Genomic DNA, 27569 nt, shown 5'->3' on the forward strand with positions numbered 1-27569 from the left:
GTCCTTCTCCAAAGGAGCAGTTGTTTTCGACCAATGTAATGAGTTGTGGCTTCAATTCAAAGTTATTTGCATTGACATTTGGGGTGAGAATACTACTTCCACAATGTCTAGGATTTGTAAATGTGTAGGAAGCCAAAACTCTCCTCTGTGGTTGACCATTGTTGTTAGCCACTCCCTCTTGATTAGCATTGGAAGTGTTCCCTTCCATTTCTTGGTATTCTTCCTCAAAAACTTCTTCACTAATGACTCCCTTTCCTCTGGCTTCTCTTCTTATTCTCCTAAGAGTTCTTTCATCAGCTTCACAGAAAATAGGGGTCTCTCTTCTTGCCTCTGTCATACAAATAAGCACAAGAAACAAACCAAACCAGAAAACCAGAAACACTTCACTCCATTGCTAGAGTGAGGTTTTAATTACCTTAAGCAAAAATTCAAACAGTTAGTGTGTTAGTCAAAATTAAAGAAAAATAAAAAAAAAATGCTTAATCTAGATCACCATCTTACTTAATCATTGTCAATCAAATTCAATCTCTGGCAATGGTGCCAAAAACTTGATGTATATTTTTGGAAAATGAATTTCCAACACACAAATCTAACCGGTAAGTGTGCTGGGTCGCATCAAGTAATAATAACTCACGTGAGTGAGGTCGATCCCACAGGGATTGAAGGATTGAGCAATTTTAGTTTAGTGGTTGATTTAGTCAAGCAAACAAGAGTTGATTTGAGTGATTTGTATCTGACAGAAGCTAAATTGCACGAAAAGTAAAGGAAGAGGGGAAATTGACAAGAATTTAAAGTGTAGAAGAATTAAAGAGCCGAATCTTAAAGAACAAGTAAAGTAAATGACAGTGACTTAGATCGCAAGAAATGTAAAGAGCTGAAGCTTAGAGTGCAAGAAATGTAAATTGCTTGAATCATAAAAAAGGTCCGGGAGCTGGGAATACAGAAATTAAACAAAAGACAGTAAACAGCAATCAGTAAAAGAATAGAAGATGATTTGAATTGAAACAGATCTCAAACATAAGAGTAAAATTGCTTGAAGAAGCAAACAGCAAATGAACCAAACTTAAATTGCAGACTCTCACTAAGAGAGTAAAGATCTCAGGGGTCAAGAGACTAGAAAATAAGTCTAGATCTCAATTCCTTCCTTGATCCAACCAAGAACAATTGCAGAAGAAGTAAAGATGAAAATCAGTAGAGAAGCTTAGGTCCCAATCACAATTCCTTGAATTATGCAGAAAAATCAACAGAAAGAGATTTCAAGGTGAGATTGAAACAGAATTTCTTCAATTCTCCACCCAAGATCCAAAACAAGAGTCAAGTAAGTAGAAAAGAAAATCCCAGAGGAAGAGAGCTCAATTCTCCTCCCCACTCTCCCAACTAACATTGAATATTCAAAGATAAAAGTGAACTCCAATGAAAAAATTCCCAAGTAAAATCAAGGTGCTTTCTAAATCTAACTAACTTCTATTTATACACTTCCTATTTTTGGATCTCAGAATTTGGAGTGGGCCTTTTTTATTTGGTGAAGACTTGAATTAATTTGGAATTTTGATTGAATTTTTAGCCCATGGGTGTTGCTCCCAGGGCAAGGCTCGGTTAATGGCATGAGCGTAGTATTGGTGCTCACTAGCCGTGTCAATGTTGGCGCGTGAGAAGGCTTGGCAAGACAAGGGAGAGCGCTCGGTTCATGGCATGAGCGCAGCTTCCTCCTTGTCTCTAGTGTGAGCTCAAGTTCGAATCCTTGGGGAAGCATTGCTGGCCCTTTTCCTTTGTGCAACAAAGCAACGCCTCCTTCTTTGCTTCCATGATGTGCATGGTTCGAATCCCAGGGAATGCACTTCAGCCAATTTTGGCTTATTTCCTTGCAAGGGTAGCGCTTCCCTTAATCCCCTTGCTCATGAGTTCGAACCTTATGGCCTTCACTAGCAAACTTTTTCCTTGAATTTATTTTTGGAAGGCCCCCGATAAAGCTCTTGGCACCAACCGAGCTTTGCGCAATTTTGCCTTGCTTCCTTGTTATTGTGTAGCGCTCGGTTCACAAGGAGAGCGTAGCTTTCCCTTTGCTTGGCCTTGGTCCCTTGAGTAGCGCTCCTTGTGAGAGCACTGAGCTCTTGGTAAGAGCTCTATGGCCCTTGTCCTTGATTGTGCCACGCTTTCTCTTCCCTTAGGCTACACTTTCTTTATTTCTTTCTTTTTATCACCTACAAGCAATCAAAACAACCAATCAAAGTATCACCGAATTCACAAGGTTTAAAATTCATTTAAAAACCAATTAATTTTAGCTTAAACCTCATGATTTTATGTCAATTAAAGGGTGGTTGATTGATTCAATAAAACCATGCAATTCCACTCCAAATTACTTACTTACACTGCAAGAAAGTGCATAAAACCTAATGAAACAAGTGAAAAATGCTTGCAAAGCTAGCATATGATGACTTGTCATCAAGAAAAATAGCTCAAGCATCAATATCAACAATGATAATCACGTGTTAAGCAAGCACAAATTAATGAGCATTTTTATGATGAAAATTAATGGATACTGGTGCGGCGGAATCGTTATTCACACTTTTCAAATCTCCGCACAACTAACCAGCAAGTACACTGGGTCATCCAAGTAATACCTTGCGTGAGTAAAGGTCGATCCCACGGACATTGTTGGCTTGAAGCAAGCTATGGTCATCTTGTAAATCTCAGTCAGGAGGATTCCATTGGTTATGAGGTTTTGATAATTAAAAAATAAATAAAACATAAAATAAGATAGAGATACTTATGTAATTCATTGGTGGGAATTTCAGATAAGCATTTGGAGATGCTTTGTTGCTTCTGAACTTTTGCTTTCCTACTGCCTTCTTCCAACCATGCGTGCTCCCTTCCATGGCAAGCTGTAGGATCCTCTCAGTGAAAATGGTCCTCTACGGTTTCTGCACGGCTAATCAACTGTCGGATTTCTCGTCTCGGATGAAAAATACCAGGTACAGCTACCGCATGGCTAATCATCTATCGGTTCCTGCTAGCGTCGGAATAGGATCCATTGATCCTTTTGCACACTGTCACTTGCGCCCAACATTCGCAGGTTTGAAGCTCTTTACAGTCATCCCTTCCCAGATCCTACTCGGAATACCACAGACAAGGTTTAGACTTTTCAGATCCCAGGAATGCTACCAATGGTTTTAGCCTATACCACGAATATACTAATCTCACGGACTCAGTCCGCATATTAGATATCCAAGAGAATATACTCCGGCTGTCGTCCAATGACTACGTTGAACATCATGTAGACCGCTTGTGGTTGTCAGGCACGCGGATCTTGGCTAAGCGAGTAATGAAGATAGTGGGTGATTGTCACAGGTTCATTTTGACTTAACTGAATTAAGAACAAGGGTATATCTTGGAGAAGAAGTAGGCATGAATTGAGAGAAAAATAATAGTACTTGCATTAATTCATGAAGAACAGCAGAGCTCCACACTTTAATCTTTGGGGTGTAGAAACTCCACTGTAGAAAATACAAAAGTGACAAGAGGTCTAGGCATGGCCGTGAGGCCAGCCTCCAAACGTGTACAATAGTCTCTAAAGTATGATAGTATATAAGTCCAAAGATAGATCTCAAAAAGTAGTTTTTATACTAGACTAGTAACCTAGGGTTACAGAAAATGAGTAACTAAGTGCAGATAATGCAGAAATCCACTTCCAGGGCCCACTTGGTGTGTGCTTGGGCTGAGAATTGAAGCTATTTCGTGCTTAGGCTGTTCCTGGAGTTAAACGCCAGCTTTGGTGCCAGTTTGGGAATTTAACTCCAATTCTAGTGCTAGTTTGGGCGTTTTACGCCAGAAATTTTAGGCTGACATTGAATGCCAGTTTGGGCCATCAAATCTCGGGTAAAGTATGGACTATTATATATTTCTGAAAAGTCCAGGATGTCTACGTTACAACGCACTTAAGAGCATGCCAATTGGGTTTCTCTAGCTCTAGAAAATGCACTTCAAGTGCAGGGAGGTCAGAATCCAACAGCATCTGCAGTCCTTTTTTAGCCTCTGAATCAGATTTTTGCTCAGGTCCCTCAATTTCAGCCAAAAAATACTTAAAATCACAGAAAAATACACAAACTCATAGTAAAGTCCAGAAATGTGATTTTTGAATAAAAACTAATAAAAACATAATAAAAAGTAACTAAAACATACTAAAAACTATGTAAAAACAATGCCAAAAAGGGTATAAATTATCCGCTCATCAAAACACCAAACTTAAATTGTTGCTTGTCCTCAAGCAACTAAAAACAAGATAGGATAAAAAGAAGAGAATATACAATGAATTTCAAAAATATCAATGAAGATTAGTCTCAATTAGATGTGCAGGACTTGTTGCTTTTTGCTTCTGAACAGTTTTGGCATCTCACTTTATCCTTTGAAGTTTAGAATGATTGGCATCCATAGGAACTCAGAATTCAGATAGTGTTATTGATTCTCCTAGTTCAGTATGTTGCTTCTTGAACACAGCTACTTTATGAGTCTTGGTCGTAGCCCTAAGCATTTTGTTTTCCAGTATTACCACCGAATACATAAATGCCCAAGACACATAACTGGGTGAACCTTTTCAGATTGTGACTCAGCTTTGCTAAAGTCCCCAGTTAGAGGTGTCCAGAGCTCTTAAGCACACTCTTTTTACTTTGGACCACGACTTTAACCGCTTAGTCTCAAGCTTTTCACTTGACACCTTCACACTACAAGCACATGGTTAGGGATAGCTTGGTTTAGCCGCTTAGGCCATGATTTTATTCCTTTGGGCCCTCCTATCCATTAATGCTCAAAGCCTTGGATCCTTTTAGCCCTTGCCTTTTGGTTTAAAGGGTTATTGGCTTTTTCTGCTTGCTTTTTCTCTCTTTTTTTTTGCCATTTTTTCTTTTTTTTTTTATTTTTTCGCAAGCTTTGTTTTTCACTGCTTTTTTCTTGTTTCAAGAATCAATTTTATGATTTTTCAGATCATCAATAATATTTCTCTTTTTTCATTATTCTTTCAAGAGCCAACAATTTTAACATTCATAAACAACAATATCAAAAATATGCACTGTTCAATCATTCATTCAGAAAACAAAAAGTATTGCCACCACATCAAAATAATTAAGCTAATTTCAAGATAAAATTTGAAACCATGCACTTCTTGTTCTTTTGCAATTAAAAACATTTTTCATTTAAGAAAGGTGCAGGGTTCATAGGACATTCATAACTTTAAGGCATAGACACTAAACACTAATGATCATGTAATAAAGACACAAACATAGATCAAACATAAAGCATAGGAAACGAAAAACAGAAAATAAAGAACAAGGAAATTAAAAAATGGGTCCACCTTAGTGATGGCGGCTGGTTCTTCCTCTTGAAGATCTTATGCAGTGCTTGAGCTCCTCAATGTCTCTTCCTTGCCTTTGTTGCTCCTCTCTCATGGCCTTTTGGTCCTCTCTAATTTCATGGAGGATGATGGAGTGCTCTTGGTGCTCCATTCTTAGTTGCTCCATGTTGGAACTCAAATCTCCTAAAGAAGTGTTGATTTGCTCCCAATAGTTGTGTGGAGGAAAGTGCATCCCTTGAGGTATCTCAGGGATTTCATGATGAGGAACTTCCTCATGCTCTTGTTGAGGTCTATGAGTGGGCTCTCTTGTTTGCTCCATCATTTTCTTAGTGATGGGCTTGTCCTCTTCAATGAGGGTGTCTTCCTCTATGACAACTCCAGCTGAATTGCATAGGTGACAAATGAGTTAAGGGAAGGCTAACCTTGCCAAAGGGGAAGGTCTGTCAGCCACCTTATATAGTTCTAGAGATATGATCTCATAAATTTCCACTTCCTCTCCAATCATGATACTATGGATCATGATAGCCCGGTCCACAGTAACTTCAGACCGGTTGCTAGTAGGAATGATAGAGCGTTGGATGAGCTCCAACCATCCCCTAGCCACGGGTTTGAGGTCAAGCCTTCTCAATTGAACCGGCTTGCCTCTTGAGTCTCTCTTCCATTGAGCTCTTTCCACACAGATGTCCAAGAGGACTTGATCCAACCTTTGATCAAAGTTGACTCTTCTAGTGAAAGGGTGAGAATCTCCTTGCATCATTGGCAAGTTAAATGCCAACCTCACATTTTTTAGACTGAAATTTAAGTATTTTCCCCAAACCATTGTGAGCCAATTCTTTCGGTTCGGGTTCACACCTTGGTCATGGTTCTTAGTGATCCATGCATTAGCATAGAACTCTTGAACTATTAAGATCCCAACTTGTTAGATGGGGTTGGTGAGAGTTTCCCAACCTCTTCTTCGAATTTCATGTTGGATCTCTGGATATTCACTCTTTTTGAACATGAAGGGGACCTCGGGGATCACCTTTTTCTTGGCCACAACTTCATAGAAGTGGTCTTGATGGACCTTTGAGATGAATCTCTCCATCTCCCATGACTCGGAGGTGGAAGTAATTGCCTTCCCTTTCATCTTTCTAGACATTTCTCCGGCCTTAGGTGTCATTAATGGTTATGGAAAAACAAAAAAGCAGAGCTTTTTCCACACCAAACTTAAAATGTTTGCTCGTCCTCGAGCAAAAGAAGAAAGAAAGGATGAAAAGGAGAAGAAATGGAGGGGATGGAGTGTCGGTTTGGGTTCGTCCAAGGGGTAGGAGTGTGTAAGATGTGTGGAATTGAAGGTCGTAAGGAAGGGTATTTATAGTGTAAGGAAGAGAGGGAATTCGTTCATGAAGGGGTGGGTTTGAGAGGGAAATGGTTTTGAATTTGAATGGTGACGTAGGTGGGGTTTAATGATGGATGGATGTGAGTGGTGAAGAGAGTATGGAGAAGAGGGTAGGATTTGATAGGTGAATGGTGTTTGGAGAAGAGGTATTGATGGGATTAGTCAAGGGTATTTGGGAAAGAGTGTTATGGAAAGGTGTGAAGATGAGAGAAGAAGAGGTGGGGTAGGTGAGGATCCTGTGGCGTCCACAAATCCTGAGGTGTCAAGGAATTCAGCTCCCTGCACCATTCTGGCATTTAAATGCCCTCTGTATGCCAATTCTGGCATTTAACGCCAATTCTGCTACATTTTTTGGCGTTAAACGCTAGTCTGCTGCCCCTTTCTGGCATTTAACGCCAGCCAGACACCCTTTTCTGGCGTTAAACGCCAGTCTGTTTGCCATTTCTGGCATTTAACGCTAGCCAAAAAGGTTTGGACTTCCACCTTCCTTCTGTCTGAAGGTTTGGACTTCCACTCTAAGCTTACTCAACTTTTGAGGTGGAAAGAATTTGGCCAAGAAAGCATTGACTAACTTTTCCCAAGAGTTCAGGCTTTCTTTAGGTTGTGAGTCCAACCATGTCCTAGCTTTGTCTCTTACAGCAAAAGGGAAAAGCATAAGTCTGTAGACCTCAGGATTAACCTCATTTTGGCATTTAACGCCCAGAATGCTGCCAGATTGGGCATCAAAAGCCCATTCTGCTATCCTTACTGGCGTTTAAATGCCAGTAAGCCTGTCCTCCAGGGTGACCTATTTTTAATGCTGTTTTTGATTCCGCTTTAATTTTGTAGTTGTTTTTGTGACTTCACATGTTCATCAACCTAAAGAAAACATAAAATAATGATGGAAAACAAATATATAAATATAATTAAATAACATTGGGTTGCCTCCCAACAAGCGCTTCTTTAATGTCAATAGCTTGACGGTGAGCTCTTAGAGAGCCTCACAGAGATTAAGAGCTTAATGTACCATACTTAGAAGTTGAGTGTGGGAGCTTTGTTTGACTCTGTATTGAGAGAAGCTTTTCATGCTTCCTCTCCATGAATGCAGAAGAAGATCCTTGAGCCTTAAACACAAGGTAGTCCTCATTCAATTGAAGGACTAGCTCTCCTCTGTCCACATCAATCACAGCTCTTGCTGTGGCTAGGAAAGGTCTTCCTAGGATGATGGATTCATCCTCATCCTTCCCAGTGTCTATGATTATAAAATTAGCAGGGATGTACAGGCCTTCAACCTTCACTAAGACATCCTCTACAAGTCCATAAGCCTGTTTCCTTGAATTGTCTGCCATCTCTAGTTAGATTCTTGCAGCTTGCACATCAAAGATCCCTAGTTTCTCCATTACAGAGAGGGGCATGATGTTTATCCCTGATCCCAGGTCACACAGAGTCTTCTCAAAGGTCATGGTGCCTATGGTACAAAGTATTAAGAACTTTCCAGGATCCGGTTTCTTCTGAGGTAATTTCAGTTAAACCAGAGTATTCAGTTCATTGATGAGCAATGAAAGTTCATCCTCCCAAGTCTCATTACCAAATAACTTGGCATTCAGCTTCATGATTGCTCCTAGATACTGAGCAACTTGCTCTTCAACAATATCTTCATCCTCTTTTGAGGAAGAATACTCATCAGAGCTCATGAATGGCAATAGTAAGTACAGTAGAATCTCTATAGTCTCTATATGAGCCTCAGATTCTTTTAGTTCCTCATTAGGGAGCTCCTTAGTGGCTAGTGGACGTCCATTGAGGTCTTCCTCACTGGAAATCACTATCTTTCCCTCCTCTACAGGTTCGGCCATGTTGGACGTGTAGATGGCCTTGCACTCTCTCTTTGGATTCTCTTCTGTATTGCTTGGGAGAGTACTAGGAGGGAGTTCAGTAACTCTTTTACTCAGCTGACCCACTTGTGCCTCCAAATTTCTAATGGAGAACCTTGTTTTAGTCATGAAACTGAGAGTGGTCTTAGATAGATCAGAGACTACAGTTGCTAAGTCAGAGTGGCTTTGCTTAGAATTCTCTGTCTGTTGCTGAGAAGATGATGGAAAAGGTTTGCTCCAATGGTGGTCTTCTCAGCAACAGACAGAGAATTCTAAGCAGAGCCACTCTGACTTAGCAACTGTAGTCTCTGATCTATCTAAGACCACTCAAAGTTTCATGACAGAACCAAGGTCCTCCATTAGAAATTTGGAGACACAAGTGGGTTAGCTGAGTAAAAGAGTTACTGAACTCCCTCCAAGTACTCTCCCAAGCAATATAGAAGAGAATCCAAAAAGAGAGTGCAAGGCCATCAATATACCCCACACGGCCGAACCTGGAGAGAGTCCAAAGGCAGTGATTTCCAATAAGGAAGACCTCAATGGACGTCCACTGGCCACAAAGGAGCTCCCTAATAAGGAACTAAAGGAATCTGAGGCTCATATAGAGACCATAGAAATTCCACTGAACTTACTATTGCCATTCATGAGCTCTGATGAGTATTCTTCCTCAGAAGAGGATGAAGATATTGTTGAAGAGCAAGTTGCTCAATATCTAGGAGCAATCATGAAGCTGAATGCCAAGTTATTTGGTAATGAGACTTGGGAGGATGAACCTCCATTGCTCATCAATGAACTGAATGCTCTGGTTCAACTAAAATTACCTCAAAAGAAACCGGATCCTAGAAAGTTCTTAATACCTTGTACCATAGGCACCATGACCTTTGAAAAGGCTCTGTGTGACCTGGGATTAGGGATAAACCTCATGCCCCTCTCTGTAATGGAGAAATTAGGGATCTTTGAGGTGTAAGCTGCAAGAATCTCACTAGAGATGGCAAACAATTCAAGGAAACAGGCTTATGGACTTGTAGAGGATGTCTTGGTGAAGGTTTAAGGCTTGTACATCCCTGCTGATTTCATAATCCAAGACACTGGGAAGGATAAAGATGAATCCATCATCCTAGGAAGACCCTTCCTAGCTACAGCAAGAGCTATGATTGCTGTAGACAGAGGAGAGCTAGTCCTTTAATTGAATGAAGACTACCTTGTGTTTAAGGCTCAAGGACCTTCTTCTACAACCATGGAGAGGAAGCATGAAAATCTTTTCTAAATACAGAGTCAAACAAAGCTCCCACACTCAACTTCTAAGTTTGGTGTTGGGAGGCCACCATTAAGCTCTGAGTCTCTGTGAAGCTCTCTGAGAGCTCACTGTCAAGCTATTGACATTAAAGAAGCACTTATTGGGAGGCAACCCAATGTTATTTAATTATATTTATTTTCCATTGTTATTTTATGTTTTCTTTAGGTTGATGATCATGTGAAGTCACAAAAACAACTACAAAATTAAAGCGGAATCAAAAATAGCATTAAAAATAGCACACCCTGGAGGACAGGATTACTGGCGTTTAAACGCCAGTAAGGATAGCAGAATGGGCATTTAATGCCCAGTCTGGCAGCATTCTGGCTGTTAAACGCCAGAAAAGGGTGTCTGGCGTCTGGCTGGCTTTAAACGCCAGAAATGGCAGACAGACTAGCGTTTAACGCCAGAAAAGGGTGTCTGGCTGGCATTAAACGCCAGAAAAGGGCAGCAGACTGGCGTTTAACGCCAAGAAAGGTAGCAGAACCGGCGTTAAATGCCAGGATTGGCACACAGAGCGCATTTAAACGCCAGAATGGTACAGGGAGCGGAATTCCTTGACACCTTAGAATCTGTGAACCCCACAGGATCCCCACCTACCTCACCTCTTCTTCTCTCTTCTTCACACTTTTCCATAACACTCTTCCCCAAACACCATTCACCTATCAAATCCTACCCTCTTCCCCACAATCTCTTCACCACTCACATCCATCTCCTCTATTTCTTCTTCTTCTCCTCATTTCTTTCTTCTTTTGCTCGAGAACGAGCAAACATTTTAAGTTTGGTGTGGAAAAAGCACTATTTTTTTTATTTTCCATAACCATTAATGGCGCCTAAGGCCAGAGAAACCTCTAGAAGAGGAAAGGGAAGGCAATTGCTTCCACCTCCGAGTCATGGGAGATGGAGAGATTCATCTTGGCTCACAATGGTTCGGGGGAAATACTTGGATTTCAGTCTAGAAACTGTGAGATTGGCATTTAACTTGCCAATGATGCAAGGAGATCCTCACCCTTTCAATAGAAGAGTCAACTTTGATCAAAGGTTGGACCAATTCCTCTTGGACATCTGTGTGGAAGGAGCTCAATAAAAGAGAGACTCAAGAGGCAAGCCGGTTCAATTGAGAAGGCCTGACCTCAAACCCGTGGCTAGATAATAGTTGGAGTTCATCCAACGCTCTATCATTCCCACTAGCAACCGGTCTAAAGTTACTGTGGACCGGGCTATCATGATCCATAGTATCATGATCAGAGAGGAAGTAGAAGTTCATGAGATTATATCTCTAGAACTATACAAGGTGGCTGACAAGCCTTCCACTTTGGCAAGGTTAGCCTTCCCTCATCTCATCTGTCACCTATGCAATTCAGTTGGAGTTGTCATAGAGGAAGACACCCTCATTGAAGAGGACAAGCCCATCACTAAGAAAAGGATGGAGCAAACAAGAGAGCCCACTCATGGACCTCAATAAGAGCATGAGGAAGTTCCTCATCAAGAAATCCCTGAGATGCCTCAAGGAATGCATTTCCCTCCACACAACTATTGGGAGCAAATCAACACTTCTTTAGGAGATTTGAGTTCCAACATAGAGCAACTAAGGATGGAGCACCAAGAGCACTCCATCATCCTCCATGAAATTAGAGAGGACCAAAAGGCCATGAGAAAGGAGCAACAAAGGCAAGGAAGAGACATTGAGGAGCTCAAGCACTCCATAGGATCTTCAAGAAGAAGAACTAGCCGCCATCACTAAGGTAGACCTGTTCTTTAATTTCCTTGTTTTTTATTTTCTGTTTTTCTTTCCCTATGCTTTAAGTTTTATCTATGTCTGTGTCTTTATTACACGATCATTAGTGTTTAGTGTATATGCCTTAAGGCTATGAATGTCCTATGAATCCTTCACCTTTCTTAAATGAAAAATGTTTTTAATTGCAAAAGAACAAGAAGTGCATGGTTTCGAATTTTATCTGGAAGTTAGCTTAATTATTTTGATGTGGTGGCAATACTTTTTGTTTTCTGAATGAATGCTTGAACAGTGCATATTTTTGATATTGTTGTTTATGAATGTTAAAATTGTTGGCTCTTGAAAGAATAATGAAAAAAGAGAAATGTTATTGATGATCTGAAAAAACATAAAATTGATTCTTGAAGCAAGAAAAAGCAGTGAAAAACAAAGCTTGCGACAAAAAAAAGGCAAAAAAATAAAGAAAAAAAGAAAGAAAAAGAAAAAACAAGCAGAAAAAGCCAATAGCCCTTTAAACCAAAAGGCAACGGTAAAAAGAATCCAAGGCTTTGAGCATTAATGGATAGGAGGGCCCAAAGGAATAAAATCCTGGCCTAAGCGGCTAAATCAGGCTGTCCCTAACCATGTGCTTGTGGTGTGAAGGTGTCAGGTGAAAAGCTTGAGACTGAGCGGTTAAAGTCGTGGTCCAAAGCAAAAAGAGTGTGCGTAAGAGCTCTGGACACTTCTAACTGGAGACTCTAGCAAAGCTTAGTCACAATCTGAAAAGGTTCACCCAGTTATGTGTCTGTGGCATTTATGTATCCAGTGGTAATACTGGAAAACAAAATGCTTAGGGCCACGGCCAAGACTCATAAAGTAGATGTGCTCAAGAATCAACATACTGAACTAGGAGAATCAATAACACTATCTGAATTCTTAGTTCCTATGGATGCCAATCATCCTGAACTTCAAAGGATAAAGTGAGATGCCAAAACTGTTCAGAAGCAAAAAGCTACAAGTCCCGCTCATCTAATTGAGACTAATCTTCATTGATATTTTTGAAATTTATTGTATATTCTCTTCTTTTTATCCTATCTTGTTTTTAGTTGCTTGGGGACAAGCAACAATTTAAGTTTGGTGTTGTGATGAGCAGATAATTTATACCCTTTTTGGCATTATTTTTACATAGTTTTTAGTATGTTTTAGTTATTTTTTATTATGTTTTTATTAGTTTTTATTCAAAAATCACATTTCTGAACTTCACTATGAGTTTTGTATTTTTCTGTGATTTCAGGTATTTTCTAGCTGAAATTGAGGGACCTGAGCAAAAATCTAATTCAGAGGCTGAAAAAGAACTGCAGATGTTGTTGGATTCTGACCTCCCTGCACTCGAAGTAGATTTTCTAGAGCTATAGAAGCCCAATTGGCGCGCTCTCAATTGCGTTGGAAAGTAAACATCCTGGGATTTCCAGCAATATATAATAGTTCATACTTTTCCCGAGATTTGATGGCCCAAACTGGCGTTCAAAGTCAGCCTAAAATTTCTGGCGTAAAACACCCAAACTGGCACCAGAATTGGAGTTAAATGCCCAAAGTGGCACCAAAGGTGGCGTTTAACTCCAGGAACAGCCTAAGCATGAAAAAGCTCCAATGCTTACCCCAAGCACACACCAAGTGGGCCCCGGAAGTGGATTTCTGCACTATCTGTACCTAGTTACTCATTTTCTGTAACCTTAGGTTACTAGTTTAGTATAAAAACTACTTTTAGAGATTTATTTTACATCTATCTTTGGACTTATGTAACCTTTATCATTTTACACATTTGGAGGCTGGCCATTCGGCCATGCCTAGACCTCTATCACTTATGTATTTTCTACGGTGGAGTTTCTACACCCCATGATACATGCTCGGAAACACAACAGGGGCATTCTAAAACAAAAGGGCAGAATGGAAATTTCACACTTCCAGAGGGCCCCATCACTAGAGCACGTGCAAAGAAGCTCAAGGAGAGTTTCGGGAGCCTGGCAGCGCTTGTGCATATGGAGTTACATCAAGTTCTAACCAAGGAAGAATGGGCAAGGCCCATTGGGCTATGTCAGGACAGCAAGAAGCCCAATAATGCTTTCCGAATTCAGTGGGAGGCATAATTTATCTTTAAATTTCTAAATTCTAGACTTTTGTTTTAGTTTGTTATGTGGTCAAAAGTTTGTTAGAAGACTTATTTTAAATCTGCTATGCTTAGTAGTATTTTTAGGGATTTTAAATTTAAATCAAATCTGATCTAATCCAATAAGATCAAATCTGATTTAAATTAGTTATCTTATCTTTTAGTTAGTTATTAGGTGCCTATTTAAACACCTTTGGTGAGACAATTTACATAACTTTGATGAATAAATTTCAGGTGCTTTTAAGCACTTTTGACTGTGTGAAAAGTGAGGTGAGTGATTTGCTTCACTTGTTGCACGAGGAAGATTGGAGGATCCAACACTAAGGTGATCTGCGTGGTAGTTTCTTTTAGTTTTCGTCCCTCTGATCTAGGTTGTCAAGGACAGGTTCTTTGAAGGTCTAGTAGGGAATCCCTTCCGGTGACCTAGGTTGCTAAGAACAGGTATCTTAGAGGTCTAGTAGGAAAAACCCATTTATCTATCTTTTATGTTTCCGCTGTGTCTCTTTACGCCAATAAATTCCTCTTCTTAAATGCCATTCTTTTCTTGTCCCCCTTCCATTAAGATTTTATTACTTTGAATGTATTAAACCCCTAACTCCCAATATATTTCTTATCATCTGGTATCAGTTACAAGTCATAGGTAACTTCTTATTTATCTACATGTTCCATGGGTCTTGTTTAATCTCTTTATTTTTCTCTTCAATTTCTGCAAATTTACTTTAGATTCCAAAAAAAAAAAAACAAAAAACAAAAAAAATTCTTCCTTAAATTTTATTCCTGCAATTTCTGTTTATTCCAGTTAACAAAAAAAAAACGAAAAAAAATTCTTCCTTAAATTCTATTACTGTAATTTCTGTTTATTCCAGTTAACAAAAAAAATGAAATTTTAAATTTTCCTTTTGTTTTATCTTTTCAAACTTTCCTTGGGTTCCACTTAGGATTCAATTTTTCTAGTTTTTGTCATCCTAGTATCATTCATTGTTTCCTTTTTCACATACTTTAATTGTCTTCTTATCAAGTTGAACATTTCTATCATTCAGATTATCTTAGTTTGGTGTCTCAATTCCTCATCTTCCAAAGTGCAACTTGTTAAGACAATCCAAGAGTAGAAAAAGGCAAGAGTGGTGAGCTCATCAGAGGGTAAAAGCCACGTATTGAGTGAAACACGAGTGTCCTATTCCGAGTGATACATGTGAGAAGAGTGCTGTAAGGTCTTTTCTTTTATAGGTTCATTGATGGCTAACACTGAAGGGAACCCCGATCTACAACTAACTTTCCGCCTCGATGCACTTTCCAGCATCCTTACAGGGATTCAACAATGTCTTGATGACATGGATTCTCGAATTAATTCTTTTTCCCCTAGGCGAAAAGCACGGTCACGAGAATCTATTCATAATGATTCTACGGTGTCTAAGGAGGAGACTTCATCCATATCCCGGCATCATAAACAACCGGCAGATGTTGATAATAACCTTAATGCTATCAAGATGCGCATCCCAGAATTTAAAGGCAGAAGTGACCCTGAGGCATACCTGGAATGGGAACGCAAGGTAGAGCTCTTATTTCAGTGTCATAACTACTCTGATGTAAAAAAGGTAAGACTAGCACCTGTAGAATTCTCAGATTATGCCCTTGTCTGGTGGGCCGAGCTGGACAAACAGAGGAGGCGGAATGGAAAACCACCAATTCTGTCTTGGGAGAAGATGAAGAAGGTCATGCAACAACGGTTTGTCCCTTCTTACTACTACAGGGAGCTATATCAATGGCTCCAACGGTTATACCAAGGTTCTAAGTCTGTAGATGAGTATCATAAGGAGATGGAGATGCTGCTAATCCAAGCAAACATTGAGGAGGAGTCTGAGGCTACTATGGCATATTTCTTGAGTGGGTTGAACCGAGACATTGCAAATACTATAGAACATCTCCCATTTGTGACTATGGAAGACTTGGTGAACCTAGCTATCAAGGTGGAAAGACAGCAAAAGGCGAAAGGGCTGCATAATTCTACTTCAAGGTGGGATTCGAGAGGTGCTAATTTCGGGGAGAAGACTGGATCCAAAATTACCGAATCAAAGGAGAAACCCACAGAGTAGAACAGGAAGATGCACATGCCTAATTCTACTTCTAAACCTCCTGCACGGCATCGTGATATTACCTGCTTTAAGTGCCGCGGATTAGGCCATTATGCTTCCGAGTGTTCAAATAAAAGGACCATAGTAATTAAAGCAAATGATATTTTCTCAGAATCTGATAACTCATATGGGTATGAAGACATGCCACATACGGATGATACTACAGATAATGAAGATATAGTTGAGTATGCTGTTAGTGGCGAGACCCTTGTTACTAGGCAGATCTTAAATGTACAAGCCAAGGACGATCATCTAGAACAGCGAGAGAACATCTTTCATACAAAAGTTTTATTGGGAGGTAAGGTTGGACTCATGATCATTGATGCTGAAAGTCATACAAACATTGCTAGCTCTACTTTGATCATAAAATTGGGGTTGAAATGCACCAAACACCCTAACCTTTACAAACTGGAGTGGCTAAGTGATGTTGGTGAATTGAAGGTTATGAAGCAAGCCCGCATACAGTTCTCTATTGGGAGATATAGTGACGAGGTACTTTGTGACGTGGTTCCCATGCAGGCTTGTCATCTACTCCTAGGCCGTCCATGGCAATATGATAGGAAGGTGGTCCATGACGGTTTCACAAACCGATACTCCTTCACTTATCTTGGGAAGAAGATTACCCTTGCACCTTTGACACCTAAAGAAGTGTACCTGGAGCAACTGAACATGCGCAAATCTACTAAAGAGTCTTTAAGATGTGAGAAAAATTGAAAAACAAGAGGGTAAAGAGAGGGCTTTGAGAGATGAAACGTGTGCGAAAAAGAGTCAGGGTCTGAGTGAAAAAGAGAGTTCTAAAAAAGAAGCATCTGTGGAGAGTGAGAGTGCTCACAAAATATGTTTTTATGCAAAAGAGAGGGATCTGAAGCATGCTAGTTTAGGAAAAAAAGCATTGGTGTTAGTACGATTTAGAGAGTCTTTACTTTCTACCATTGAAACTAACCATAACCTGCCTAGTGCTTTTATTTCACTCTTGCATGGCGATGTATTTCCAGATGAGATGCCCTCAGGTTTACCTCCATTACGAGGCATTGAACATCTGATTGACTTTGCCCCCGGATCCAGCATTCCTAACCGGCCAGCTTACCGGACCAATCCTAAGGAGACGAAGGAACTGCAACGGCAAGTCGAGGACCTTTTGGCTAAGGGTTTTGTGAGAGAAAGCATGAGTCCTTGTGCTGTTCCGGTACTATTGATGCCCAAGAAGGATGGCACATGGAGGATGTGTGTTGACTGCAGAGCTGTAAATAAGATTACGGTAAAGTATCGCCATCCTATTCCTAGACTTGATTATATGCTTGATGAATTGCATGGTTCTGTTATTTTTACTAAAATAGATTTAAGGAGTGGTTATCATCAAATACGAATGAAACTTGGTGATGAATGGAAAACAGCTTTCAAAACTAAATATGGTTTGTATGAGTGGTTAGTTATGCCATTTGGTTTGACTAATGCACCTAGTACATTCATGAGACTAATGAATCATGTTTTGCGAGAGTTTTTAGGTAAATTTGTGGTTGTTTATTTTGATGATATCCTTATCTACAGTAAATGTCTTGATGATCATATTTTGCATGTTCAATCTGTTTTAGAGGTACTTAGAAAGGAAAAATTGTATGCTAATCTCCAAAAGTGCTCGTTTTGTCTGAGTAAAGTCGTATTCCTAGGTTTTGTGATAAGTTCTACAGGAATTGAGGTAGATGACGAGAAGGTGAAGGCTATTAGAGAATGGCCCACACCTCAGAGTGTCTCTGATGTTAGAAGTTTTCATGGTCTTGTGGGTTTTTATCGGAGGTTTGTTAAAGATTTTTCTACTATTGCTGCACCTTTAACTAAAATCATTAAGAAACATGTCAACTTTAAATGGGATCAGGAACAAGAACTTGCCTTTAACACCTTGAAAGAATTATTGTGTTCTGCCCCCATTCTTAATTTACCAGATTTTTCTAAAACTTTTGAAATCGAATGTGATGCTTCCAGAATTGGTATAGGTGCTGTTTTGATGCAGGAAAAGCGAGCAATCGCCTATTTCAGTGAGAATTTGAATGGGGCCCATCTCAACTACTCCACTTATGATAAAGAGCTTTATGCCTTGGTGCAAGCTTTGGAAGTGTGGCAGCATTATTTGCTACCTAAGGAATTTGTGGTACATACTGACCATGAATCCCTCAAACACTTGAAGGGCCAAGGGAAGCTGAATAAAAGACATGCAAAATGGATAGAATTCCTTGAATCCTTTCCATATGTAATCGCCTATAAGCAAGGTAAAGAGAATGTGGTTGCTGATGCATTATCTAGAAGGTATTCCTTAATCACAACCCTTACTTCTAAACTGTTAGGTTTTGAGTGTATGAAGCAATTGTATGCAACTGATTCTGCTTTTGCCTCTATCTATGCTGCATGCGAACATGGTGCATATAACAAATTCTATAAGCATGATGGCTTTCTTTTTCGGGGTAATAGGATTTGTGTACCTACTTGTTCTATTAGGGAGTTACTTGTTCTAGAATCACATAGTGGAGGTTTGATGGGTCATTTTGGTGTGCATAAGACTTTGGATGTTTTATCTGAGCATTTTTACTGGCCCCACATGCGTAAAGATGTTGAGAAATTTTGTGCTAAATACATTGCATGTAAGCAAGCTAAATCTAAGTCTTTACCACATGGTTTGTATACTCCTTTACCTGTTCCTGTGCATCCATGGGTTGATATTTCTATGGATTTTGTTCTTGGTTTGCCTAGAACTAGGAGAGGTCGAGATAGCATTTTTGTTGTGGTAGATAGATTTAGTAAAATGGCTCATTTCATTGCTTGCCACAAAACTGATGATGCCACACATATTGCTGACCTATTCTTTCGAGAAGTTGTGCGCTTACATGGTGTTCCCCAAACTATTGTTTCTGATCGTGATGTCAAATTCTTAAGTCACTTTTGGAAAGTTTTGTGGAGCAAGCTGGGAACAAAATTTTTATACTCAACTACTTGTCACCCTCAAACTGATGGTCAAACTGAAGTCGTAAATAGGACATTGGGAACCTTATTGCGTGCTGTTGTTGGTAAGAATTTGAAAACCTGGGAAGATTGTTTACCTTTTATTGAGTTTGCTTATAACAAGACAATCCATTCTTCCACTGGTTTTTCACCCTTTGAACTTGTCTATGGTTTTAATCCTCTCACTGTCTTAGATTTAATGCCTTTACCTTTGAGTAATCTTATTAGTTTAGATGGAGCTAGCAAGGCTGAGAAAGTTAAAGCAATACATGCAAAGGCTCGTGACCTAATTGAGAGGAAGAACAAAACCACGGCTGAAAGGATTAACAAGAGCCGAAAGTATATAGTCTTCGAACCAGGAGATTGGGTTTGGGTACATTTGAGGAAGGAGAGATTTCCTACTCAGAGGAAGACTAAACTTGATGCTAGAGGGGATGGCCCATTCCAAGTGCTTGAGAAGATCAATGACAACGCCTACAACATTGACCTACCAGGTGAGTATAATGTCTCTGCTACCTTCAATGTTTCTGATCTCTCTCCTTTTGATATGGACACAGATTCGAGGACGAATCTTTTTGAGGAAGGAGGGAATGATACATGCTCGGAAAGACAACAGGGGCATTCTAAAACAAAAGGGCAAAATGGGAATTTTACACATCCAGAGGGCCCCATCACTAGAGCACGTGCAAAGAAGCTCAAGGAGAGTTTCGGGAACTTGGCAGCGCTTGTGCATATAGAGTTACATCAAGTTCTAACCAAAGAAGAATGGGCAAGGCCCATTAGGCTAAGTCAGGACAGCAAGAAGCCCATAATGCTTTCTGAATTCAGTGGGAGGCATAATTTATCTTTAAATTTTGAAATTCTAGACTTTTGTTTTAGTTTGTTATGTGGTCAAAAGTTTGTTAGAAGACTTATTTTAAATCTGCTATGCTTAGTAGTATTTTTAGGGATTTTAAATTTAAATCAAATCTGATCTAATCTAATAAGATCAAATCTGATTTAAATTAGTTATTATATCTTTAGGATTTAAAAAATTTAAATCAAATCTGATCTAATCCAATAAGATCAAATCTGATTTAAATTAGTTATCTTATCTTTTAGTTAGTTATTAGGTGCCTATTTAAACACCTTTGGTGAGACAATTTACATAACTTTGATGAATAAATTTCAGTTGCTTTTAAGCACTTTTTATTGTGTGAGAAGTGAGGTGAGTGATTTGCTTCACTTGTTGCATGAGGAAGATTGGAGGATCCAACACTAAGGTGATCTGCGTGGTGGTTTCTTTCAGTTTTCGTCCCTCTGATCTAGGTTGTCAAGGACAGGTTCTTTGAAGGTCTAGTAGGGAATCCCTTCCGGTGACCTAGGTTGCTAAGAACAGGTATCTTAGAGGTCTAGTAGGAAAAACCCCTTTATCTATCTTTTATGTTTCCGCCGTGTCTCTTTACGCCAATAAATTCCTCTTCTTAGATGCCATTCTTTTCTTGTCCCCCTTCCATTAAGATTTTATTACTTTGAATGTATTAAACCCCTAACTTCCAATATATTTCTTATCACCCCATAGATTAAGGTGTGGAGCTCTGCTGTTCTTCATGAATTAATGCAAGTACTATTATTTTTCTTTCAATTCACGCCTACTTCTTCTCCAAGATATACTCTCGTACTTAATTCAGTTAAGTCAGAATGAAGGAATGACCCATGACAGTCACCCACTATCTTCATTACTCGCTTAGCCAAGATCCGCGTGCCTGACAACCACAAGCGGTCTACATGTTGTTCAACGTAGTCATTCCTGGAGTATATTCTCTTAAGTCTCTAATTAATGATTCACATTGTCTCTCCTGACAATAGAGCATCTGAATCTGAGAATAGAACCTTCGTGGTATAGGCTAGACCATTGGCAGCATTCCTGAGATCCGAAAAGTCTAAACCTAGTCTGTGGTAGAGTAGGATCTGGGAAGGGATGACTGTGACGAGCTTCAAACTTGCGAATGTTGGGCGCAGTGACAGTGTGCAAAAGGACAATAGTCCTATTCCGACGCTAGCGGGAACCGACAGATGATTAGCCGTGCGGTAACTGTACATGGTATTTTTCATCCGAGACGAGAAATCGGACAGTTGATTAGCCGTACAGAGATCGTACATGGATTTGTTTTCATCCGAGAGGATCATACAGCTTGGCATGGAAAGGAGCACGCATGATTAGAAGAAGGCAGTAGGAAAGCAGAAGTTCAGAAGCAACAAAGCATCTCCAAACGCTTATCTGAAATTCTCACCAATGAATTACATAAGTATCTCTATCTTATTTTATGTTTTATTTATATTTTAATTATCAAAACCTCATAACCAATTTAATCCGCCTGACTGAGATTTACAAGATGACCATAGCTTGCTTCAAGCCGACAATCTCCGTGGGATCGACCCTTACTCACGCAAGGTTTATTACTTGGACGACCCAGTGCACTTGCTGGTTAGTTGTGCGAAGTTGTGAAGAAGTGGTGAATCATGATTTTGCCGCACCAGTTTTGTTCTCTCTAAAATTGTGATCTTTGTCTTGCTTGATTTTATATTTCCATTGTTTGATGTATGCATGCACTTAAGTGATTGAGGCCTTCTTTCACTAAGCTTACATACCCATATGGCCTTATCCTTTTCATTATCCTTTTCAAACCAATGTTGAGCCTTTTAACCCCATTTGCTCTTTACTTTTAGCACATCATTAACTCTAAGCAGAAAACAGTAATGTTCTTAATTTGAATCCTTGGTTAGCTTAGACTAGTGAGAGTGCTCATGAATTAAGTGTGGGAAAATTGGGTTTGGAAATGTTTGGTTTAGGGTTTTGGGTGTTGTATATTTTTGGTGAATTTGTGAAAAAAATAGTTAAGCACATATTCTTGCATTCAATACCTTAATCATATGCATTGAGAAAACAAAAGAAAAGAAAAAAAAAGAGAAAAAGAAAAAAAAAGAAAAAGAGCAAATAATAAAAGAGGCCAAAATGCCCCAAAGTAAATGGTGATAGCAATGCATATGTACTGTACTCAAAATTGGGATGCATGAATATGAGGAAGACATGGTTAATGGATAGTTAGATTTTATATTCTGATTACATGGATTGTCTTAAGTTAGGTGGAAAGTTTGGGTTAATCAAGATTTGGATTTTAGTTCACTTAACCAAATACAATCCTGCCTTGACCCTAACCCCATTACAACCCTTGAAAAGACCTCTTGATCTGTGTATTTGTGCACTAAATTTTTGTTGATTGGTAGAAGAAGAGTAAGCCTTAAAAAGCAAGATTAGTAGAGAATTGAGAGAATAGAACCTTAAACATTTGAGTGATTAGTGTGTATACCCTTACGGTGAAGGTTCGATGCTCGATTCTTTGTTCTCGGCTTTCACGAGCTTTCTTCTTGCAAGTCTATTTGTACTTCATTTTATGATTTGAATTAGTGGAACCCATTTCATATTTGTTCTTGGAGAATTTGATTTACTTTTAACCAAGCAGGTAGAATCATTTTTGCATGTAGTTGCATTCATATAGATAGGTTGCATTTAATAAGTCTTACCATTCCTCTTCACTCTTAAGGTTCTCTTGAGCTTAGCATGAGGACATGCTAATGTGTAAGTGTGGGAAGATTGATAAACTGCTATTTTATGATTTATTTTGTACTGAATTGAGTGGATTTTATCCATTATTCTCACACTTATTCACAGAATTCGCATGTTTTACATTTTCCTTCCTAATTTTGTGCTAGGATTGAAAACATGCTTCTTTGGCCTTAAATTTGCTAATTTTAGTCCTCTCTTATTACCATTCGATGCTGTGATATGTTTGTTAAGTGTTTTCAGGGCTTATAGGGCAGGAATGGCTTAGAGAATGGAAAGGAAGCATGAAAAATTGGAAGGAACACAAGAAATTGAAGGAATTGCTAAGTTGTCAATCCTGACCTCTTTGTACTAAATCGATCATAACTTGAGCTACAGAGGTCCGAATGAGGCGGTTCTAGTTGCGTTGGAAAGCTAACATCCGGGGCTTCAAAATAATATGCAATTTTTCATAGTTGCCTTGCAGTTTGTTGACGCGTATGCGTCACCCATGCGTGCGCATCGCAGCATCAGCGTGACCAGTGCATGAGGCAATCGACGCGTACGTGTGGATGACGCGTACGCGTGACCAGGAATTGTTCAGTGATGTGTACGTGTGCCTGACGCGTACGCATGACAAAGCGTCATGTGCTGCACTTAATAGAACTCGCTGGGGGTGATTTCTGAGTTGCTTTGACCCAGTTTCAAGCCCGAAATTACTAATTAGAGGCTGCAGAGTGGAGCTGGAAAGGGGGAATCAATCATTCAACTCTCATTCACATAATTTTAGGTTTAGATCTTTCAATTTCTCCTTAATTTCAGGTTCAATCTCCCTTTAATTTAGTTTTTGTCTTACTTTTATTTGTTTAAACACTTTAGTTCATCTTCCTCTCTTGTTAATTTCCCTTTTTCGCCATTTTTATGTTTATGAGCTCTTGTTACATTTGATTTTTGTTAATATAATTTATGTTTTCCATGTTTAGTGTTACTCTCTTTTGTTTTTAGTCATTGACGCTTGCAATTGGTTGTTTAGATTTAATATTCTTTGTTAATTTTATCATGCTTTTATTTTGTGCCTACCAAGTGTTTGATAAAATGCTTGGTAGGATTTTAAATTAGATTTTTATATTCTTAGATTGGATTGATTAATTGGAGACTCTTGAGTTATCAAAAGTCTTTTGTTGATTGGTGATTGAAAGTTGCTAGTTGGCTTAAGCTTCACTAACTCTAGTCTTTGATTAGGACTTGTAAGCTCAAGTTGATTTACTCACTTAACTTTCCTTTAATTGTTAGAGGTTAACTAAGTGAGAGCAATTTGCAATTCCCATCACAATTGACAATGATAATGAAGATAGGAATTCTGAATCTCAACCCTTGCTAGGACTTTTCTTAGTTGTTAGTTTATTTTCTTGTCATTTACATTTCTTGCTTATTAAACTCAAAACCCAAAAAGATACAATCTCATAACTGATAGTGAACAAAACCGTCAGCTAGGAATTTAATCTCAAAATAAGATTGGCGTTGTAAGTATAGTTCCAAGCCAACATATAATGCTCAAATCAAATATTCCAATTCAAAACAAAATATAACTGAGAGTAATCAAACCTCGGGGCGTTCTCCCTAGGAATGCAATCGAATTGTTATACGCTTTTGGTTGATAGGACAAAAAAAAGGGGGGTTTTGTAAAAACAAAAGAACAAAAGATTAAAAGAACTAAAGAATGCTCAAAATTGGAAATTAATGTAAGTAAAAAGGAAGCAAGATCAAAACTAGTGAAAATGCATAAAAGAAGCCTTGACTTGAGATTGAGGGTCCAAGGAATCCTATCATTGCCATAACCACAACTATGGTAATTATCATGAGTCAATCTCGGCTAGTCAACCCCAACCATCGAGGAGTAACTCAAGCAAGCATAATTGACCTTAATCTATAAGTCCTAACCAACTTACCAAACTAGTTGATAAAGGGCTAGCGTCAATGGAAACAAGAGTCAATTAACTACCCAAGAATTACCACTAAATGTCGGACATTATGACTCTAGTATCCTAGGAACTCAAACCATAAGCCAAGGTGTGAAAATATACTCAAAATCTAAAGTTGACATTTTCACAAACACCTTGTGTGCAATAAAGTAAAACATGGGAAATTGTAAGGAAAAATTAAAGAGGCTATAACCAACTATCAACAAAACTAAATGTAAACAAGCAATCAAACATAAAGGAAGCATAAAACATAAAATTCATTGATCAAAACTTCAAGAAACACAAAATTGCAATATGAACAAAGTAACTTGAACCAAAAGGAAATGAAGGTAAAAGTGCTTTAATTGAAGAGGAAATTGAGAGTACTTACAATTAAAGAAGTGAAATCAAAGATTAAAGCTTGCTATAAAATGCTATAATTGAAATGGAAATGAAACCCTAAGAGAATTCTACAATCTACACTACTCCTGCTCCTACAATTACTTCTAAAACCAATGAAAACTAATACCAAAACCTAATTCCTTCAAATGTGTTGATATCCCCTTTTTATAGCACTCCCATTCAGCAATTCAGCCTTCCAAAAATGAGCCAAGGGTCTCTAAATTCGCACGGCACGTGTTTCATTAATGAGATCACGTGCAGGGACCTGTGCGGACGCACAAACGTGTGCGTCCACACACTCGGCTGAAAATTGACCTGTGCGTACGCACACATGGAAATTCTTGCTTGTGTTCACGCACGCAAGAGAGTGCGCAGGCACACTTCGCTGTGTGTGCTTTTCCTTGTTTTCTTCATGTTTTCTACCTTGTACATGCTTTCTTCCACTTTTGGCCATCCGTTCTTAGCTTCAAGGCTAGAAATCACTCATAAACCATATCACGGTATTGAATGACATAAAAGTGGAATTAATTTGCTTTATTAAAGTACAAAATTGCATGTTTTCACATTTAGGATCAAATTGGGGATTAAACACAAAAGTATCCTATTTGGGTGCTTAAGTGTTAGTTCATATGCTATAATCCATTCAAATCAAGGCAAAATATATCAGAAAATATGGAGTCATCAATAACCAATAATAAATACACTTCCCTGCAATTCCTTGAGAGACGACTCGAGGTTTAAATATTTCGGTTAATTTTATTGGGTTTGTATTTGTGACAAACAATTTAAATATTGATTGAGGTTTAATTGTCGGTTTAGAACTATACTTGCAACGTGATATTTTTGTGAAAATCTTTACCGACATTTTCCTCCATCAATGCGCATCAGCCATGCGCGCGCGTCGCTTCCAACTTCTTAAATCTTAAAATTCTTGTGTTCCTTCTAGTTTAGCATGCTTCCTCTTCATCCTCTATGCCATTCCTGCTCTATAAATCCTATAATCACTTAACACACATATCACGGCATCGAATGATAATAACAGATGATTAAAAATTAGTGATTTAAAGGCCTAGGAAGTATGTTTTCAACTACAGCACAAAATTAGGAAGAAAAATTAAAAACATGCAATTTACATGAATAAGTGTCAGAATAGTTGACAAAACCTATTCAATTCAGTCCAAAATATATCATAAAATAGTGGTTTATCAGTTCTCATTCCATATGTTATTTTTTTTCAAATGCAAGTTGCAACCCACCTCAGTGAGTTTGTGGGATGCTGAAAGAGTGGAGGATCATTATTATCTTTTGTATTTTTGTTATTTTAATGTAGTATTTCTCTCACTTTTGTATATTGCACTTGTTGCCTTAGAGGCTTACCTTGAGAGATTGGATGTTGCTGTTTGACTTCAAAAACTCTGTTGTATTCTATTTAAGAGAGCCGACCTAAACTCCGCAGGTTGTATCTAGTTCTCTTTTGTATACTATATATATATATATATATATATATATATATATATATATATATATATATATATATATATATATATATATATATAAGGCCTGTGGTCACGGTAAAACACTGTGACCATAGCTAGTAAAAAGGGTGACCATAGATCTATGGTCACGGTTTTGGACCTATGGTCACGGTTTTTTATCGTGGCTTATTCTCTCATGGCCATAGGTCTATGGTCACGGTTTTTTTTTATATATGGTCACTGTTTCTATGGTCACGGTTTCAATTTTCAAATTCTGACACTTTAGACCACGGTTTTTCACCATGACCATAGGTTAATCTATGGTCACGCGTAAAAATCGTGACCATAGCCTTATCTATGGTCACCCTTCCTTAAAACCGTGACCATAGCCTTATCTATGGTCACAATTTTGACCGTGACCATAGCCTCTATGGTCACCCCTCCTTAAAACTGTGACCATAGCCTTATCTATGGTCATGGTTTTCACCGTGACCACAACCTCTATGGTCACCCCTCCCTAAAACCGTGACCATAACCTCTATGGTCACCCCACCTAAAACCGTGACCATAGCCTTAACTATGGTCATGGTTTTTGTAACATCCCGCATTTTTAAAATCTAAATATAAATAAATTGAGATTTTATCTTATTAAGTTTAAACTTTGTAATTTTAGAAATTACTTTATTAGAAATAATTAAATAGATTCGGAGATAATTTCATTTTAGACCAACTAAGCTTCTTAAGCAATTTTATTATAATTGAATATTTTGCATATTCTTAGTAGTTGAAAAATAAGAAAGGATTGTATATTTTAATTTAAGTAACTCCTATTATCAATAAATTGTGACTTATTTTATTAGTTGAGCTCTTAGAGATTAATTTATTAGGGATGATTAAATTGATTTTTTATAAATACTTTGAGTTTAAGTTAATAAATATTTTTGTGTAATCTTATTACAATTGATCATTTTATATAATTTGGAATTAAGTTCTGATAATAGAAAATTAATAAAAAATTATATCATTTAATTCGAATAATTAATACTGAGTTTAAAGTACATTTTATAAAAATGTGATTAATATACTTATTTTATAATTTAAACTAGAAATAGTTAATTAAACTTAACAATATGTTGATAAATAATGTTCTTATATATTTTTAATAGAGTATATTTAATTTTAAGATTACTCTACCCTTCAATTTTATCAAAATATCTATTCATATTTATCTTTATTCCTTTAAAAAATATTTTATTTCTAACCCAAAATTCCCAAATT

General features: G+C 38.3%; 1 pseudogene; it reads left to right on the forward strand.

Annotated features, from left to right (window-relative positions):
* The first annotated feature begins 14982 nt into the window (after nucleotides 1-14982).
* LOC112763450 (uncharacterized) lies at nucleotides 14983-20131 on the forward strand (annotated as a pseudogene).
* Nucleotides 20132-27569: the final 7438 nt, after the last annotated feature.

This window comes from Arachis hypogaea, chromosome 17, assembly GCF_003086295.3.
Source record: "Arachis hypogaea cultivar Tifrunner chromosome 17, arahy.Tifrunner.gnm2.J5K5, whole genome shotgun sequence".
In the NCBI taxonomy this organism is placed as follows: Eukaryota; Viridiplantae; Streptophyta; class Magnoliopsida; order Fabales; family Fabaceae; genus Arachis; species Arachis hypogaea.